The sequence below is a fragment of the Bombus flavifrons genome, chromosome 6 (assembly GCF_040668555.2).
Source record: "Bombus flavifrons isolate JBK064 chromosome 6, iyBomFlav1_principal, whole genome shotgun sequence".
Classification (NCBI taxonomy): domain Eukaryota; kingdom Metazoa; phylum Arthropoda; class Insecta; order Hymenoptera; family Apidae; genus Bombus; species Bombus flavifrons.
Window position 1 is genome coordinate 11,019,987 of NC_138447.1, and position 17,580 is coordinate 11,037,566.

At 46.3% G+C, this 17,580-nt stretch overlaps 1 protein-coding gene and 1 long non-coding RNA gene across 4 annotated transcripts in view; one reads left to right on the forward strand and one right to left on the reverse strand.

The window, feature by feature from the left end:
* Nucleotides 1–17,574, reverse strand: part of LOC138181014 (LIM domain only protein 3) — a 70,481-nt gene extending 52,907 nt beyond the window's left edge. The window contains exon 1 of the mRNA XM_069115465.1: nt 17,182–17,574. The gene's annotated coding sequence lies outside the window, so the exon portion shown is untranslated. The remainder of the gene's footprint in view (nt 1–17,181) is intronic.
* Nucleotides 1–17,580, forward strand: part of LOC138181020 (uncharacterized) — a 92,753-nt gene that overhangs the window by 66,042 nt on the left and 9,131 nt on the right. The gene's annotated exons all lie outside the window — the stretch shown is intronic.

The following is a 17,580-nucleotide window of genomic DNA, read 5'->3' on the forward strand; positions in this document are numbered from 1 at the left end:
AAATTCTCATTGTCAGCTAAGTCACCCAACTTGAATGCCGTTAAAGAAATCCGAAGTTTGTTTCAGTTATTTGCTCATCTCAGATCATCGTATTGATACTGTTGCGAATTCTCGACTAAAGAGCGACCGGTCAGGTCAAACCGATCGGTCGATATCGCGTACCTCGAATGACTTAACGCTCAAGGTGCAGGAGGTTTAATAGCTCGAGTATTAGAATAAACTAGCACTGTATTTGCACTTGTTGTAGAAAAGTAAAGTGTGATGTTATGGACACGGCGGTGGTAAGATCTTGTTGGGAGTGAAGTATTTCACCCGCACGGTGCGATGTCTGTTGATGAACTGTCCTCCTACGTTGCTGATTCTCCCTACCAGCCGTTGGATTTCGTCTGTCCGTCGTGCCTTTCCGGCTGTGCCTTTTCCGGGGATTTTTACCCGACCTCGGAGTCATTAGGTTTACATGAACAGGACATGTAATTCGGAATTTCCTAAAGAAGGGAATGGGCCTGCCCGTGCCATAAACGAACGGCCACTCAAAATTCCGAACAGATAGGAAGAAAAAATTCAAGATATTTGATAAAATATAAGTGAAGTATATAATATAACACGCATATATCAGAGAGATACTTAAGATGTAACAAAGAGCAGAAAAGAAAACAAATTATGCACACGTACATGGCGTTCTTGTAATCGACGAACTTTATTATCACAGATCTTCTAATCTCTCAATCTTATTTAAAAAATAAAGAGAGAAAAATTCTGCGCGATCCTAATTCGATAGTCAAAGACTATACTTCTGCGTACTTGTTAACTGAAAAATCAATCAGCTTATTTCGATCAATTCTACCGTGAACATCGCCGTACAGCGACGTTTACGTTCGAAAGGGGTAGTACCGACTGTCGGTGGCTTTTCACAGTGCAACGTCGAATTCGACGGTTAGTCAGAACTTGCCGATTCGATTAACTCGTCCGTTTGACCGAATCGATTTTTACTTTGTTGCACACCACTCGGCAGGTTCTCCTTATCGCTGAGCCACGTTGACAGGTATGCACGCTGACGTATTCCGCGCAACGGAGCAGAATGCACCGGAGCGAGCAACGCGTTTTTACATCCCCTTAGAGCGGCCCGGCGTAAATTGAAAATCTGCTCTGGTCGGCCTGAACCTATTTCCAGAAGGGGATGTGTTTGTTTTCCCGGCGTGTGCCCCTGCCTCCGGGCAGAGGCTGCACGAGGTGGTTCTCTGCCACTGGCACGACGTATCAGCTGTTTAATTAATTTTACGTTTCACGCAAATGGAACGGAGAAATATAATATACGCGATCCGGCGTGCCGATTTAAATAGCATCTGAAATCCCTTCGAGCGATAATGCTGCTTATCCTCGACCCTGTCCTGCTGTTTCCTTTCTCTCATCCCGCTCTTTCAACCCCTTTGCTCGCGATTTCGGTTTCTATCGGTTGTAATCGTTGCACCGTGTGTTTGGATATTTTTTCTTCGTTTGCTGACATTTAATCTGTAACGAACGTTTCGATCGTAGGAAGACGATAGTTTTAACGAATGCTAGGATTAATAGCCTGTTGTAAGGCATGAAATATCCATTTGAGATCCAGGTTTCAGATTGTGTCAAGAATGTATATCGTTTGTTTGAAATGCGGTTAGAAATTCTTGAAGATTTTCGTTGTAATGAAACTTATCAAATACTCATAAAATTCGAGTCATTTCCTTGCCAATTTAATTTCACATCAAAGCAGCGCATGACATCGAGACATATTATTTTTACTACGGGTACCATTCATGAACCTATTATTCGTTGCCAATTTTTTAATCTTTCTCGGCTATCGGTTTTAAGGAATGAATTTGCGCTATTGTATACAATGCGGAATAAAAATATTTTTCCAACAATATGCAAATATCGCGCAACTTCTACGTAGGAGGAACTATTTTTTTGCAATTTCGTTCATTTGTCCAGGGGACTTGACAAATGCTTCAAAGATCTCCGTACGATCCTACCAATCACGTCGGCTACTAATTTTCCTTTATCTTCCTATACACGAGGACGACTGGACGAGCTCGTTGCCGATTGCATTTTTAATTACAGTCTGCCTGTTAAGCTTCCACGGGGATCGTGCACGTCGTTTCGATCGCCAAGATCGTATTGGCTGTCGCGAAAGATTTAAATCGTCCCGACGATAAATACACGAAACGAAGGAAATCGATCCGAGCCAACACAGAATAGCCGTCGTGAAAAATCGGTAAATCCTTAGGAATCACGCGTCTACGTTCACCAAATCCAATTGCCCCTATGTCGAGTTGCCATCGGTCGATGGCACGACTGTAAAAAATAACAACGCGTTATCGAAACGCGCAAAATCCATCGATCTGTTCGACCATCGAGATTACGCGCGCGAAATCTCGTAAGTGAAAATTAACAGGATGACTTGTTTTTGATAGCGCGAATAGAATGGAACGATTCGTCGTCGTTTAATTTAGTTTGTCAGGGAATCGGTGGCGGAGCGTTGGGCAGTGCGAGGAACATTGTTCGACGAACGGACAGGTTCGGGCCGTTTGCCGCGTTACGAATTCGACCGCGTGAAAAGTATAAATTTTGAACGGTGTGCAGAAACGCGAAGACACGGGAATTGTACGGCCGTGATAACGAAACTATTTTCAGCAGGGCAGAATGAAATTACGTCGCGATATGGCTTGAACAACGTTGAAACGTGCTTCCAACTGTGCCAGTCGAAAAGTTATTGATATTTGAACCCGTGGACGGCGAGTCGAAATAAAATATCGCCTGAATTAAACGTGCACGCTGAACCGAGGGAACGAAAACTAAGCGGAGACGGCTCAGCCGTGGATTTCTGAATTTTCGAACGTCGCTTGCCTCCCCGAAAAAAGAGAATATCGTTCGATTCGTGGCAGCCACTAATCCACGATTCGACGCGTTTATCGGTCGCAGTATCGTGGTCGATCGTCGCGGCTGCCACCACACGAACGGCATACGTTGACGCGACATCGAAATCACAGGGCCGTGTGGCTTTTGTAAAGTATGGATTTGAACTAGTCGCGGTAGCGGGTGCCGCGATACGGCTACCTATCGGTCGTGTTCCGTAGAATGCCGCGGGCCACGCTCGATATTGGCTTTATTAGTTCGTGGTAATAAATCAGAAGGCAGATCAATTTTGCGCCGTTCCCTGATTTCCGTGCTGCCGGAAAATCAGATATAAATTTGCGACTACGATCGTGCTATCGTGCTACCGTGTCCGGCCGACAGCCAGTTCTCGTTCGCGGCCGCGGAGATGAGCTAGATATCGCGATGATGTCATTCGATGCTCTTAATTTCAACCAATCGGTCCAGCCGCGTCCCCTTTTCCATCCTTTCGTCGATCGATCCTCGATACCTTGCGATTTGTCCCGGTTGTCGGAATAGAAGAATTGGTAAGCGTGCTGTTCGATCTAATCGTCGAATTTTCAACTGTTCATAACCTACACGCGAGGAAATGCACCGCATACGAAGTTACGTACTCAGGTAATTTAACGAAAACGATCGATTGAAAAACATTTGTAGAATATAATTATGGTAAAAATGCTTCACGGATATGTAGATCGATGAGTAATAATGAAATTTCTAAATTGAGATTAATCGAAATATCTGAAATAATGTTTGTAGGTAGATGAGTAATAGTCGAAAGTCCCACTCTAATTACAATTATTCGAGCGAACGTTCGACGACAGAGTTCCTTCGTAATAAATACTAGGTGATGGTCATTTGTACGGTAATTACCTAACGTAAGGTGGAGAAGTAAGTATACATGGAGAGTATTGAACGTTTTTTAACGAAGCAGGAGGACACGTCCGCTACAGAAATTAGCGTTACCGCGTGCACTGTTGACTAACGATAGAGGGGCCCGAGTTCACGAGGGTGACCAGGCGGATGGTTTCCATATACATACATATATATCGACAGGCGCACATCGATTATATGCTCGATTAATTCGCGACCGTACCGACCCTTGATACGCTCGTTCGCTTACTCGCCCATTCGTTCGCGCGGTCACGACGATCGATTTCACATAGGAGCGTTTTGCGCTCCGTGCAACTTGCAATTTTTTCATTTCCGGACCGTGATCAGCCTATCTACCCTTCGACCTACGAACTACGCTAGGACCCGAAATTTCGCTATATTTGTTTTCTCTTATTATTTCCTCCTTAAAAGTGCAAAACGAGCAAGACGTCCCGTTGGTTCAAAGTGTCGATATAAAATCGAATCGATAACACGGGAAAACCGGCTTGACCGCAAAACAATTCGAACGATCCTAAATGGAATTTTCTCCCTTTTATCATGATCGCATTGATACAGCCACCGAGCGGCGGATAGACGAGGCAATTTCGAATTCTAGTGGACCGGCCTAGTGAAACGAGAGAAACGCGGATCCCCTGCGAGAGGGGATAACGAGGGTTGGTTTCTATTCACACCGTGCACGATCGATGAGAAATCTCGATCGAAGTTGCGTGCAGTTATTCCGATCGTTCGCTGAGAAATTTCGTTATCATACACACGATATTCGAATGTATGCTCGCAATTCTGAAAGCACCGGAGAGTATCGGCCGTTACGAAGGGATGGATTTGGATTTGAAGGGTGGCAGAACGCGGAGGCAGGGGCAGCTCGGAGGATTAGAGGTTGGTCGAGCAATTAGCGAGCCGTCAGTGGCACAGTGGCTGACAGGGGCTATACAACCTACTGCCGTTGCCTCTACCTCTGCCGTTTCTGGCTTCAGCATCGTTTCCACCTACAATCTCATCGGCATATGCCTTACTCGACTGCCGAAGTAGCGGCTCGTGTTACCCCTAATTAGAATATCCAACGGTACTATTACCACTCGTTACTATCGACGTTCAAGAAGCGCTTTACAACCTGTGTGCCTGGCAACGCGTATCCGTTTCACCAACTAATTTCTAGTAAGAGCGTTTGATATCCTTTTTATCAGGGACGATCTTTATTTTTGATGCGATATGTTCGTAAGTATTACGCCTTTTTAAATACAGAAATCCGTGTTCTCCCCTTTGATTCGAACCATCTTTCCCTGTTTTTAATTCTTCGCAAATCCTCTGCGATAGGGGGACTGCGGCAAAGGGGAACGACCGCGCAAAGAAGTATCGCGCGCACGGACGCTGTTAACCCCCCTGGGTTAGCGAATGCAATTATAATTTTAATTTCGATGGTATTTAATAAAGGGGCGCATTGCGTAGCCTGCACCGGCAGTCGTCCAACCCTCGAGCCTGCCATACAGACCTGTATGCGCTAATTAGCAGTTACGGTCCGCAGACCGCACGAATGCATTCTGCTGCTTGCTCGCATGCTGCCACGTTGCACTTTCGTCCCGAACTCGTTCACCCCTTCGAATCGACTGGTCCACCTGATTCGACGATCGTCGAACGGGATCAACCACCGTTCTACCCCTTTCTGATCAATCGACTCGGCGGTCCACGATTAAAATTGTAAAGCTATTAAATCGTTGGAAATAAAACGGGTAACGAAGTTACGATAGAAAGCTGCTCTGGCAGAGAATTAGATTCGAGTGGACTCGATCGAAGAATGAGTTCAGCGAACCGGACGAGCCGTTGGTAATCGTCAAAGAATCGGTCGGCAACGAGCGAGAATAATTAGATCATCGTGTTACGCGCGTTCTTGTATCGAACAGAAACGAATTCTTTTTCTCCTGTCCGCATCCACCCTTGGTCGTGAACTCACGACGCCGCGATTCGCGTTCCGGTTAATTTGCGTTCGAGTCAGGTAGACACTCGCGGCGATTCAATTATACCGACAACGAAGTTTGTTCGCATCAAATGCCGAAAGGCTGAAAATCAATCCAGAGTGCGATCGGTTTAATGGGGGCACGCACCACGTGCCGCGGCCATTACGTACCCCGCGTCCCACTTCACCCTTCACGGCCTATCTCGACCTCGAACGAAGCCACCCCACTCTCACGCACCGCAGCAGCCGTTACCTCGCGATACTTACGTGTACAAAGCCCGGCAAAAACGCTATTTGACAATCGCCACTGGGAAACGATCGTTCGATCTTAGATACGCGTATTTCACGATCGATCGATTTCTTTTGCGTTTACCTCTTTTATTTACAAAGCGTTTCGTTGCACGGAGGTCTCGGTCGGCGTTGCGTCTGATCGTTCGATGATCATTTTCTGCGATACCTACTCGATATCGACGTTAAAAGTCTTCCTCGTCTCTCGCTTTTAAAATCTTTTTCGCCACAACCGTGACGAAACGTAATAATCAAGCCAAACAAATAACCAAAGGGAAACACCGATACGTGCTCGTTGCGCGGCAGCGAACTATTTCCAGGGGCGCCGTAACCCGTTCACTTATCGCGGTCCACGAGATCGCGGATATTTGGTCGATCGAGGCAACACAGGATCCAAGATCCATCAATCGGCCCGCAATCGAAGCCCCTTACCCCTGTTCGAAACGTTTAATAACCCCCAGCTGGCCGATCAGGCCGACGCAAGCGGCAACGTGCGTGGATGTGCTTGGGGGAAAGGTTTGAACGCGCGCGGCGTTCACGTCGACGATGGGACAGAGAAAGATGAGATCGAGAGAAACAAAGAGAGTGAATCGCGAGAGGGTGAACAGTAGGATAGCCAGTGGACGGAGAGGGAAGGAGAGGCTCCGTGTGGGATGAGTTTGAAGGTAGAGAGGGTTCGTGGGGGGATAGGGGCCAGTTGCATATGAGCGATTGCCACACACGGCGTGTAACGCCGGCCGTGGCGGCGGCATTTACGTTAATTAAATTTCCCCAGGCCGTAGGACCGATCCTCTAGCCTTCCTCACTTTCACCCCTCCATACCGGTCGGCCTGGCATCAATCATTGCACGCTCAGCCTCACTAGCCGGACTACGCTATGCTGGACGATCGAGTCGCCGGAGACTGTTTAAAATTGCTAACCCTCGTCCCTTTCTCTTTACCCGCCCTTCTCCCTCTCTGTGTCCGCACCGCCGTAACCCACCCCTCTATTTCCAACAGCAGAGCGTCGGCTGATCCGTCAACGGTGCCTTCCCGCGACCTTCCGCTCGCAGCTCGTCGCACGCGTCTCTCTTCACCGGAACCTATGATTTCCCGTTAACCACTTTGACGGCTTTCAATTAGAGGCTCGCTTCACCAACCTCGGCTCTTAATACCGTACCTGCGAGTTCTGACTTCGATGAAAAAGTTCCGAGTCGCTTTGAACCGTAGGCGAGTCTTGATTGGCTTCTCACCGATGGAATGGATTTCGACTGTGAAATTTCGATAGCAAGCTAATTTTCCATAAGAAATAATAGGACTGGTGTTTCTATTATTTCGTAGTAACTGGAAGTTTTCTAGTCTCGGTTTAGTAACCGAAACGAAAGAAAAGAAGCAGAGAGGAAATGGAATAATTTCGTCCTTCTTTAACGGTATTCAAGGGTGAAATGGACGAGAAAGTTACTCAAGCCTTTGATTATATTTTGCACGCTCTCTCTCTTCAAAGCTAGCTTCGCCGCGTTTCGCGAAATCCGATAAATTTCAGCTCGCAGAGGCTTCGTGTCTTGAAAACTCTCCGGCTACTTCTTCGTCGTCCGCCCTTCCGTCGGCCGTTCCAATCTCGTAATCGACTTTGCCAGGCAATTCTATAATCCCTTAAACCTAATTAGGGGCGAGTGAGCCACGGTTGAGTCGGAACTCGAGTTAACTTCGCTACAAACAAGAACAATATCTTCCTTCGTTGGAACTTCGTTACGGAGGGATGGGTAAGGCCGTGGCAGGGTAGATCATGCCAAGCGATCGCGGTGGATCGTCCTCGGCCGAGGAAAATAAGGTCGCCCCAAAGAATCGCCAGCGGCTGGCCAATGTAATCGCTTGTAAAAATGTAATAAAGGATCAAAGTCTGCCGTTGAAGCGGCTGTTACGCGCGCGGGACCATCGTCTATCAGAGAAAACCGCTTTCTTTTTGAATCCGCTGTGTGTTTTAGCTTTCTCTGCGCTGACAAAGCTGCACTACCGTTCGATAGTTTAGAATCATTTAATTGATAAGGAGAAAATAATCATTAATTGACACGAATTTTGATCGTTAAATAGAAACGTATTAATCCATGCTGAGATATTTCGATGATTTGTTTCTCCACACGGTAATTGTTAATTTCCTGACTCCGTATTCGATTTTGTGCAGCAAGAAATGACAAATCCTTTAACCTACTGAAAGGTTACTTTTAAAACCTACTAAAGATAAGAAATACTAAACTATTATTTTTCATTTCTATTTGGAAACGACCCGAAACTTTCGAGCAGCAGTCTCTACAGACCTCCAAGGATACCTTGAAATTTTTAATAAATTCATAGTTCGTAATGAAAGATTCTCACGAAAATCGTTTGAACTATCGTTTATCGCGTGACACGTCTCTTTCGAATTGATTGTTCGATTCGCTACAATGTACGACTGGTATTATATCAAGCGTGAATCTCGGGAAGGCATTTGGACACGTGACATTCGTCCACGATAAAGGTCCAAACATTCCAACGTATCTTTCATATTCGTATGTTTGAAAGACTGGAAGCTGGTAGAGCCCCTTTGCTACAAGAATATTCGACCTCGAGACAGACGAAGGAGGAGGAAGATATCACCGCTTGATGCAGTCCGACCAGACTCTCGAACGCACCCTCCAGCAGGGGCAGGCTGTCTTCGAAAGGGCACTCCTCGGTCCGGAGTATTTCATATCTGACTATCAAAGGTGGAGCTTTGTGCAGTTTATATTAAATCACGGCACGGTTACGGGATGTCAATAGACGTGTCTTTCTTCTTTGCGCGTGGTACATGTTCCTCTCGGCATCGGCTAAAAGGGAAATTCTATGAAATCGTTCGGCCAAGTTGAGAAAATCTCTCAACCTGTTATAACTTTCGAGGTAATATTTCCGACGTGACCCGAGGATAATGTTAAAATCGATACGCAATTTGGAAGAATATATGGTTAATTAAATCATCGAGGTGACGGGCTGCAGCCGCGATTCTATATTCAGCGGAACGCAAATTATTCTGTTTTTATCAAGTCGGTATTAAATTAAGTATGAAAAATAACTCGCCGACGGAGACTATTTTCGTATTTGCTGAATCGGTTTATCGAATCTTTCAAAAATATCGAAAACATTGCTCGGTAGGTTAAATAGGCGTCGAGTTCGGTTAAAAATATCCTTGCGACCCTCGGCGGAGGACGGAATTGTCCCCGTAGCGTGCGGCACGTGCGAAATCACCGAACGACCCACAGCCGCAAACGCGTTCAAGTACGCATGAACTTAAATCGAAGCGAACGAAGTCGCTCGGAATTAATGAATGAAATCAAATCAGTCCCGTTTGTTGATTCGCTACCAGTCGACGGAGGTAGATCGAGTGCACGGAAGAGCGGGCTGAAAACAAGAGGGGTCCGTTGTAGATTCCAATCGATATGATGCACACGCCTGGATACCGACAGCGTTATTACGTCGAGTGCTATTAAGACTTCCAATTAGTTCGATATACCAATACGCGGCTATGCGCGTTTCAGTCAGGAAAATCAGCGGAAAATCGGCCGGTTGTTTGTAATATTCCCGGGACGCGAGGCACGAGCACCAGCTGGGAACAACGTGTTTTTATTTTCCACGAATCGAGCTCCGTTCGTGTTTTCCAATTTTGCCCCTGTATGTTTCTCTATGGTAACAAAAAAAAAAAAAAAAAAAAAAAAATGTATAAATTGGAGAGAATCTAGGAAACTTGTAGAGTCGAAATATGTATTTTTTATTTTTCGTACTTTCGTTTGTTCGTTGAACGCATACCCTGACGATGGTAGATCGTAGAAAAAGGGGGATAGTCGGATTGAAACGAAAGGAAGGAATTCGACGAAACGCATCGATAATGCCTTCTGCTCCCGCAAGAATCTATCCCAAGCTTATCTCATTTATTACTACCCCTGCCTCCCGCTGTTTTGCTCTCGTTCGACGGTTATTTTACAACCCTAGATAGGGGACGAGTAACGTCTTTGTTTTCACCGCAACATCCTCCGGCCAGCGACCCTCAGTCTCTCGACAACCGTTCTTCCAACCCGGCTGAGGGAACTTGCGAGATAAGGAACATCGTACCTTTCGATTTTCCGTATCGCCACCTTCTCCGTTCCTCTCTATGGATTTGCGCGGAACCAAATTGCGCTATTGTTTCCTAACCTCTGCTGTCGTTAGATTTGTAGAGGAAGAAAAATAAAAGGAACATTGCTTCGGAGATCGATTCTAACACGGCTGCTGTTATTCCGTTAATCTTTACTGCCAAAGCAGATTTTTGATAAATATTTTTCAATACGAATGAACGAAGAACAGATTGTTGGTTTTCAGAATACAAGAAATAGTTTCGCGAAGGAACATCGACATTTAAATGCCTATCAAGAGACACGCGTTATGGTATTTGGCTGAAAATCACGAAAGTCTCGCCATCCTTTTGCATAATAGATGTTCTTTAACAAACAATTTAAATTCGTTGAATAAATAATCGCAACTTCCTACGATGTAAGTATTTTAAGAGAAGCTACGTTTCGTTTGACATTTTAAAAATAACACTCGGAGGAAATTGAAATAAACCCAGAGCAAAGTGGAGCACAGAGAAGACGCGAAATAAATGACAAAGCTGAGTAGGTGGAGCAAGAGAGAAGGGAGAACTTAAGGTCGTTTTGTTCGAGGAAGGAGATTGGCTTGGAAGAGAGAATACCTAGTTGTTAGCAAGCACGAAGCAGTCCGGGGTTGCTAGATAAGGCGTGGGCATAAACGTCCGCAGATAAGGGTAGTTTGCACCCCCGTTGTGGACAGTTAGCCTTAAATGAGCCGATGGAGGGGGCGAGACGTGTAAAGGCTTTTGTTGCGTGGATCCCATCTTCTCGCTTTTGAAATCAGTTTCGCTGATGCCAGTTCGCCGCGATAACAGATCGACTATCCATCGCGACGAAGAGAAGCTTTCGTCGTTTTAAACGTGTCGCGGAAGAAATCGATTTTCGATTTTATTCCAAATTTGAAAAATCATCTTCTACTTTTCCCACTCGTATTTTTACCACAATGTCGCGACAACACAGACAAATAGCAAGGAGAAAGACGCAGCAAAGCAGTGTGACTAAAAGGAGGATCTTCGTTCGAAACGTACCGCAGACGCAAAAACGAGAAGAAAATTATCCGCGGCGAAGCTGAGCGTTCGGGTGATTTTTCACGTACGTCGTCCGTACAAAAATCCTGTCTCGCCGTTCTAAATTCCGCTTATCTAATGGGGTTTCGACAGTAATGTGCCGGTGTATTATGTAGAACCATCCTGCCAGGACCATCCCTTTTACGTGGAAGGCCACGAGCAGCGGTGCCGTTTAGCGTCAGATAGCGGAAACGTATGAGGGACGGGGTGAAGTCACCCTTATCTTAAGGGTAGCTACTCAATAGCTACTCGCACCAAAATTTCTACCGTTCTCTCTTTCTCGTTCTATGGCCCGTTCGCCGTTCTATCTCCACTGTGCTTTCTGTTTTTTTTTCTCTCTTTCATTTCACTCTTCTCTGTATTCGCTCTTCTTTCTTTCTTTCTTTTCACTTCGTGAATAATTCAACGATTTTGACGTTGTCCTTCCTTGAAAATTCGCAATTGAAATTTCGAATACGAGCGCGATCGAAAGGGGTAACACAAAGGGGCAAAGTACGAAGGAATGCCTCTCATTCGTACCTGCGGGCACACGCGCATAATTTAAGGTACAAGACAGCGGGACCACGAGCTGGGCTTTAGCTCTACCGCTTTAGGGTTACTTATACTTCAGAACGGCTATGTGTGTAATGTGCTGGAGTGCCTCGGGGGTAGGTGCTTGCGGTAAATCTAATAACGTTGTAATGCTGTTACCCCCCTCAAAGTTGGCCCGTAAGTTTCTACCGGGCCTGTTGGCTCCGACTGCCGTGCCGAGAATTCCTAACGCGTGCGTTGTTTCGGCTGCATACGCGACACGTACGTACGCTACCGTTCGAAAAACAAGCCACGTCACGAGTCGTATTCGGGGAAAATAAGCAAAGTCTTCGTAATACTAAGTTAGACAAAAATTACAGGAATTAAGCAAATCGTCGAATTTAGCATTAATAATTTCTTCCGTAGGCGAAGTGACGAGATATCACGAAAGCAGAATTTTCCAAGAGTTTAATAGCCGAGCCGATTTGCATCTTTGTTACGCAAGGTTGTACGCTTTGTTGCGCAAGGGAGTTGAATAACATCATTTCCAAAATCAAACACATGCGTCGGCGTTGTGAATTTCATTAAAAGCAGAATTATCGCATTGACATGTCGATTGACATAGTGGCCGGGCAACAGGTAGCTGATACGAGAATTGCAGACTTTTCCAGAGGGACGTGGTCGAAATCGAAAGAGAGCCACGCGCGGTTGACGCGTTCTTCCGCAAATTTCGTGCGACTCACCCCTCGTTTTCGTGACCCGCCCTCAGTTTCCGCGACGGTTTGTTAGAACTGCGCGTAGATATATGTCACGAGCCAAGGTAAGCCTTGCAGTCACCCGAGGGTGTTCTGCAAACTATGCTTGCGAAAAGTTCAACACAACTTCATAACATCGGTGTTCCATAGGAGAATTAGGGGGGTGAGAAGGGACTCGAAGTGGATGGTCGGAAGAGACGCGACCCGTCTCGGGGGTTTCAGGGGGTAAATTTGTTCTAGCGTGAGCTTACATGGGTTACGTTAAGTACATAGGTGTTTGGGGGTAGTTAGCTGTATTCACCCGCGCAAAATACGCGGTCGATGTGTAACTTGAAACGTCCCGTACACGTGAACAACAATTCTCCTGTGAATTCGGTAAGTTTCCAAGCGGCATCCGACTAACAGCGATCGGTAGCATTAACGCCACAGGCTTCCAAACTATTCCCTCGCTCTAACTTTCTTACGATAAGTGTTGGTTATTCGACGAAAGTTGGTTATTTTGTTTTAACGTTATCGTGGAAAACAAAACTCGCCAAAGGGTTAAACGAACATTTTAGCTATCACGTTAGCTAAAACGTGTTTTGATCCTTTCGACTATCTTTGGAACAGGGCGAAACTGTATACTGTGTTACTGCAGAAAATTTCTCAGCCGTTTAAAATCGCAATACAGAACGAGCGTTGACCCGAATCCAATTCTTCTTCCGTAGCCTCCCTATCCCACCCTCTCTGCGTTCGTCTCTTTCGCTCAATTTTTTTTCTCTCTGTCCCTCTCCTCATGGTCGAACGACTCTTTCTCACAGTACCGACTCGTGGAGATAAAAATCAGTAATTAGCCGGGACCATTATGGCGGCCGTTTGAAAAATTAGCGGGTCGTGGGGTAACCGCCCCTCTGGGCATAATCCCGCATCGGGAACGGCGCATACCAACCTGCATCCAGCCTGTCTCTGATTTATACGGGTTTGCTATTAATTACACCTACCCACTAGCTCGTTCTCCACCAACGCCCGAAACTCCTGTACGCGATTCTCTCGATCTTCTTCCATCTCGATGTAACTACTTTCAATTTTTTTTCTCCCCTTTATGAAAATACAGCCGTATTTTTGAAGTTCGATGTTCGTCATCCATGAGACTTTTACTTGCGCGATTTCCTCCGACTCGCCGATTCGATATTCGGTTTACATCTTTCGATGTCCATGGGTCGCTGTTTGATTTCGCGCGTGCAGAGGCGCGTGTATATTTTTTTTTCGGTTGTTTGCATCCGAAAGAATTCGAGTCAAGCGCGACGAGCCGAAAATTCCGGCCGGGTCTCGCATCGGTTGTTGTTTCAACTGACGCTGCCCGGTCTCGACGGGCTGCGGCGCAATTAAATTAAATGCTTCGGATTAATTGTTCGAAAGCAGTTAAATTAGTTGCGTTTGTTTTGCCCGATTTTTGCGCAATCTCGCTGCGGAATGCGCGAGGTGTACGCACACACCGTGCCGCGCGAGGGGGTGGCCGGCGCAGGGAACAGGAGGGTGGAAATTTCGTTCGCGGCCGCCTATTACCCATCGCGCGTCCTCGAATCCCGCCGGGTTAACGCAGCCAAAGCGTCGAAATACGCGCGTGTTCTCGCGAAAAGGACACTTATAAAATTCATTTGCGTGGGCCCGCGTTTGTATGCTAAATGGAATTCGCGTTTTTCCATTCCATCGAATATAGAGCTGGCGACCACGCCTCCTCTCTGAAAGGAATAACGCGTTTAAAGGTGAAGAAGTGGTGACACCGCGTTTTCGTTTATTTTTCGCACGAATAAATTCCAACCACAGAAATAATAACTCGAGAAAGAAAGAGAGAAGGAGAAAGACAGAAAGAGAGAGAGAGAGAGAGAAATTTGTCGAAGTGCAGAATCTGCAATTTAATTTTAACTGTCCTCGTTATCATACTTCAACGGTAAGTGAAATATACCCTATACGGAACCAAATATCATGAGAACTTAGAAATTGTCATTTAAGAAAATTCTTTTATTTCTCAGTTTCCATTATAACTTTTCTATATGCGTTAACACCAAATAGAACGCACTCTAGGCAATCTCATAGTAAGAGTACCTGTTTGAACACCCCATAAGAAATCTTTTTACCTCCTAATACAGTCCGTAGTATTCCTTAAAAAATTACTATCAAGGACGCTTGTTCGCAGGAAGCATCCCTTGAAAAGTCTAGCATTATTCCTCCGCCACGTACGTCAACTTTAAACAAGATGCATCCTATATAGAATCTAAAAGCCAGAACGTTTGTCGAAAAAGTATAATCTAAAAATTCGAGCATCTCAAGCACGGTTCAGCGTGATTCCCCTTCTCTATACACGCCAAGTCACGTTTACGTTAAAACACCCTAATGCAGATTGGCGGACGACGAACGGGCCAATCCTGGGGGCAGGAGCATGCTTACCAAGAGACTGCATCTTGAAGTGCATCGTCAGCGGCGACGCGGACTCTTGAGTCGCATTGCTCGGATGCTGGCGATGCGTACGAGCGTCTGGCAAGCTTGCAAGTAAACGTACGCTAGACATGGTTAGACTGGCATCCGGCCGCAAGCTCTCAACCTCATTGCGACCATATACCACCCTGATTCCGGCTAGCTTTCGTGCTTCTCCCGTTGTTCAATCCCCCCACTGACCCCCAGCAACAGCCTCACCGACCGATACCGGTCCGCCAGATATCGCATCGTCGTGACATTCAAGACATAACGGGCCGAGGAGAGATATGCATCATTAGGATTGCCGGACAGCCGACACACACGCGGCCACTCGGCGCCGCGTTCCTGTTATCCTTCGATTCTCGATCGGTCGAGATCGCTGGAATGCCGAGGGGTGCTCGCTTCCTAAGATGGCCTGCATAGCCGTGACTCGAGGCCGCGTACGCGTGCTTTCGCGTCTGTCTGTACAGGCGATTCCGTTCTACCACTTGCGTACTCGTCATTCACCTGATCTAAATTGTCACTGTACACGACACGTTTGTCCAATTTTTATTTAAATTAATTTTAATTTTATTTATTTCTCGTTAAATGAGAATACAGTAAAATCTGCGTATTCGCGGGGAATAAGTTTCAAACTCTTCCACGATTGGTAGATAACGCTGCACGTATACTGTGCATACTTATTACCATAAGTATATTACAACTTGGTAGTATGTTATTGCTTATGGTGTAACACGATTTAATTTAATACAATGTAGCGGTAAAATTACAATAATGAACGTTATCTGATAATATCTATGGGGTAAGGTAAAATAAAATGAATGGCGTACGCGATGCAACGTTATTCATAGCTTCCTGTATACACATTTCGTTCCGTATTTATTTTTTCCAACCGCGGTTACCCACGGATATTTGAAACAACCAATACCGAGAACCCAGGTACGGACATCTTACTGTGTAACATCGTGGTGAACAAGAGCAACGAAAATTGTTTTTTCTTTAGGAGGTTGAAGCGTATAAACGGACCAGACAGTATTCCAACCCCTCTGGTCGTCCTAAAGCCCTCTCGCCATGGCATTTTCCAAAGAAGCACGCCTCGTACTCCGTCCACCCCAAACATTGTCTGCGATGCGCTCGTTCGCGCATTCCTAACGCGAAATTGCATGCCTTCGTATATGCGTGCATACGGGCTGGAAACAAACGAATAGGATTGTTCGGGCACCATACAGCCTCCGCTGTATGGAACGGGACAGGGGGATGTAGGTGAGCAAAAGGGTTGGTAGGGTTAAGCGAGGACGAAACGCGAGACACGGGACAGAGTGAAAGAAAGAGAGAAAGACAGATGGTGATAGGACATACATGGGGGTGTGGGCGACGCGGGGGTAGATACGGTGGTGGTGCCGATGGTGGTGCCGATGGTGGTGCCAGTGGCGGTGCCAGTGACGCGGTCGAACGACCAGGGGTTTGGAAAGCGTAATCGTTCTAACCCCGCGCCTCGACGAACTACCCCTACGCTTCGTACCTGCCTTCCCCGCGCCATCACACCCCCCGCCGTGGCCGGTCGTGCGCTCGCTATTTATTGCCCGCACTCGGCCGGTTCACAACATAAATATGTTACACCTATGGCCACACCTACTGCCCACAGCTCGCGAATTCCTCCGCCAGCATCCGGCCGGACCGCGAAAAGAATTACGCGGATAAACGCGATAAATGCGGTTCCGTCGTTTTACGCGCGACGTCTGTTCCTCGTGGCTACTGCCTTTTTTTTCGTTTAGCCGTTTGCTTTTACGCGTTTCGAGATTTCACGACGATGTTCTTTTTGAATTTTATACCTTTCGTAATGGAAAGAACGAAACAAAATTTTCTGTCGACTCGACAAGACGGGAAATTGAGATTTTTCGTATTAAAATGGAATATTTATTAAAAGTAACGATATCGAATAGTTGTAAATATGATGTCACCGCGTCCCAGTAGTATTTATTTTACAAAACAGAAGCTGTCGACAACCTCTTACCCAAGAGGTACGATCTACTGCTACAAGAATCGAGGGTGACGTAAGAGCGAACCTGTTAAGGGCTCGACGCAGGGGTAGCACGAAGGGTCGAGTTTTGGAAGATAAAAGAAGGACCAACTGTTGAATATCGGCCAGGCTTGTCACGATCAATTCTCACGTCCGCTGCCACCTTCGATTCTCATCCAAACGAACTCCAATCGTATTGTAGAAATAAAGAAACTCTTACTTACGTTCTTCGTGGTTTTCTCTGCCTCTGCCGGATTACGTTTGGGCCCCGTTCTGCCAGCCTGTTCAGGACCGTGAAGTCTCGGTATCTTCCTCTGTGTCGTCAGCTAGACGATTTTTCTCTTCAGCATAGAAAACGAAACAGTGCAATAACGAACTAAACGTTGTGTACAACGATCAACGACGCAAGTAAAGGGAACAGGGTGTGTCTGGATGAAAGAAGAACAGAAAAATCAACAGAGATACCGGTACACGACGTTCGTCCCTCAAAAGACGCGTCGATTGGAGGGCTCGACTCACGGCCACGACGCGCAAAAGCTCGACAGCTCCGCGGACGCACGTGCAACTCGGCCGCGTGGCACGTGGTGTTTGTCGGAGTGGCTCGGCTCGAAAGCCGTTCAGCA